The sequence below is a fragment of the Sorex araneus genome, chromosome 4 (genome assembly GCF_027595985.1).
Source record: "Sorex araneus isolate mSorAra2 chromosome 4, mSorAra2.pri, whole genome shotgun sequence".
NCBI lineage: Eukaryota > Metazoa > Chordata > Mammalia > Eulipotyphla > Soricidae > Sorex > Sorex araneus.
Genome location: NC_073305.1, coordinates 167,525,303 through 167,528,621, shown reverse-complemented (window position 1 = coordinate 167,528,621; position 3,319 = coordinate 167,525,303). Strand labels below are relative to the sequence as shown.

Here is a 3,319-nt window from a genome sequence, read left to right as displayed (position 1 = left end):
GAGTAACCTCTTTGCATCCCCGGGTGTGACCCAAAAGAAAAAATATGTAAGTTGAAATATTTGTTACACTAATGATGAGAAGAACCAGAGACACCACAAAGAAAAGGTTTTTGACAATAACAAATCAATAACAAATAAACTACAGTGAGGAATCCTATATTGTTTTCTTAACTTATTAAATTTACTTATGTGGGCACAGTTAATTTTCAAAATGTGATAAATTCACAGTATGTACTTACGGTATCACAGGGAAAGTATGAGTTTAGTGTGTTTAAGACACTAAGCATTTAGAACAAATGTTCCCTTTCATCAGTAGTGTATGAAAGATTATTACCTCACCCCACATTATCCACAATCTTGAAATAAAAAATGTCTCTCAAAAATGAACTGATTAAACAAATTATGCACATGCATAGCATGGGATCCTACTCATTGACAAGGAAACACAATATTGATGCATGAAATAAATGGTGCATCTATAATACTGAGAAAAATGCAGTTTCCAGAAGGATACCACTTAGAGATTTACATGACTGTTAAGAAATAACATATAGAAGATCTTCGTGGTGCTGGGATCCATTTTACTTTGATGGGAGATATAGTTACACAGACCTACACATGTGACAAAAAGAATTAGATCCATGGGCTGTGCTGATATCAAATACCTGGTTTTAATATGTACACTTAGTATGTAAGAAGAACAATCGTGGAAAATTTGGGAGAAAAAAAAAGAGGGCAATGTTCATGGAATTCTCCATACCCTTTTGATTTCTTTTGCAAATAAATGGTTTATTATTTGTTCATCTTAAGAGATAACCAGTTGCAGCATTTAATGACCCTTCCTCTAGGTGGCTTCAAACTATCCAGAAGCAGGATTGCCTTCTCTTTTCAGCTTTTCTGCTGAAGAATTTGGCTTTCACCAGAACAATTTTTTCCTGGAGTTTTCTCTTTCCCAGAACTTCATAGTAGCCAGATTGCACCATATCAGTGATAGGAGGGTCCCAGCATTTTTTTTTCTTTTTCCAGCATCATTTATCTGTGTCTACTCATTGGCCCAGGTCCAGGGTTTGCCAAGATTGACAGGTGGGCAGAAGTCTTGATTTTTTGGTAAGTGACAATGCCTCATGCACACTTTCCCAAAGTAACCGGATATATTTACTGTTTGTCAAAGATAATCCTATAGTGATGGATCCCAGCAGCATTACTCCCGAACTCCTGGGTGCTTTGGCGCTTGCCAATGGGGCTGTGGCCAGAGCTCACGTGGCCCAGAGTCACCAGGTTTTCCTCAGCCTGGATGGCATCTTGGCTGGTGACAAAAAATAATCAACCCATAATTATTTCAAATTAAAAAGTCCAATAATAATGTCATTTACAGATACTTGCATTAAGAAAGTACGCTACTGACATAAGAAGTAGACACTGATTAAATGGTTGTTTATCTTATTTATTTTGGCTTTGGGACCACACCAAGAAGTGGTCCTCACTCTGTACTCAGGGATCATCCTAGCAGTGCTCATGGGACCATATGGGTGCCAGGGATCAAACCCCTCTTGGTCATATGCAAGACAAGCCCTCTATCTGCTGCCCTATTGCTCATGCCCCTCTAGCTTTAAATTAAAAATTCAGTAACCTCTACACCTTCCTTTCAGTAATACAGAATACACACATACATATAAATTTGATCATCTGCTGTTATTAATGACATTTTGAACTATTATTTGGATAGTTTCTATACTTTGGGAAACATACTCTATTCATAAAATTATACAGATTTGAAAGCAAGTGATTGCTTAGTTAGTACTGATTCGAAGAATCTTATTTCTCTATAAACATATGCATATGTATTAATAAACATGAATGGACGTCCCCTTTCTTTCTTATTACAAACTGCTCTCTATTCCTCTTTTGCACAGTGACCAACGTGCATACAAAGTCTATATTTAGATATCCAAATTTTGTCTTCCAGTATAATAATCATCTGATATTGTTATGAAAATAATGTTGTCTTCTAGGAAAGTATTCGTATTAATATTTTCACTGTCAGTAGAAAAAAAGTAACCTCAGGTATATATGCTTACATTTCAATGATTTATTAGTCATTTAGTCAACATGGTTCTCTTATAGAAAAGATCAAAGTAGCTCCCCAAATAAGTACCCAATTGGACATTTGGAAGTATAATAAAAAAATATATGACAGTTATTGGAAAACTGAATTTTCATATACTTGTTTTTCATTTTTTCACTTACCAAAATTTTGGAGATAAAATGAATTTTGGCTTCAAAAAATCAATCACTCAAGAAATGAATTAGACTCTAGGATGAAATAGGATCCCAGGGCTTCAAATACATCATCAGATAAAAATGTGCACTCTATCCTGCTCAGCTCATTTCCTCTATTTTTCTCCAAATTTTCAGGAATGATCTCCTACATGCTGAGAAAAATGATTGCCATAAGTTACAGATTTATAACACAGCTAATAGTCATGGTAAAAATAGAATGTATCTCCCATAATATTCATGGTAAAATTCTCAATAATAACATTCACTGGTTTGGTTTCTGTTACACATCCTCCTAAAAATAAATGCTGAGAACAGTGAAATATAATTCACTGGCTTTTATAAGTGAGGTCATATGTCTATCTATGGAAACAGATAAACTTATCGTTATTTTATTTTATTTTATTTTTTGCTTTTTGTGTCACACCCGGTGATGCACAGGGGTAATTGCTGGTTCATGCACTCAGGAATTACCCTAGCGGTGCTCAGGGGACCATATGGGATGCTGGGATTCAAACCTGGGTCGGCCGTGTGCAAGGCAAATGCCTTACCCACTGTGCTATCACTCCAGCCCCTAAACTTATTGTCATTTTAAATAAATGGTTTGAAGCTCCAGAAAGGGAAATTAATCAAAAGATAATTGAGAGAAAATTAAAATAACACCGAATGTTTCTGAAAAAGTACAGAAAAATAGAATTTTAAATACAGTATGAACTGAAAGTTCATATTTTGTTCATTTTTTGCAGTTCTATGTTCATTGTGACACTATTCATAGTAGCCAGAATCTGGAAACAATCTGTGTGTGAGAAGCAGACAACTGAATAAAGAAGCTCTAGTACATCTACACAATGGAATACAATGAAATACTATACAGCAAGCAGGAAAATGAAGTCATGAAGTTTGCTTATAAATGGAAGGACATGGAGAGTATCATGCTGAGTGAAATGAGTCAGAAGGAGAGGGACAGACATAGAATGATTGTACTGTTTCTGGGATATTAAAAACATAGTATCAGACTAATACCCAAAGACCGTAGAAACAA

The 3,319-nt window shown here is 35.3% G+C and overlaps 1 pseudogene; it reads right to left on the bottom strand.

Moving 5' to 3' along the window:
• Positions 1-854: 854 nt before the first annotated feature.
• On the bottom strand, positions 855-1,301 carry LOC129404378 (60S ribosomal protein L27a-like; annotated as a pseudogene).
• Positions 1,302-3,319: the final 2,018 nt, after the last annotated feature.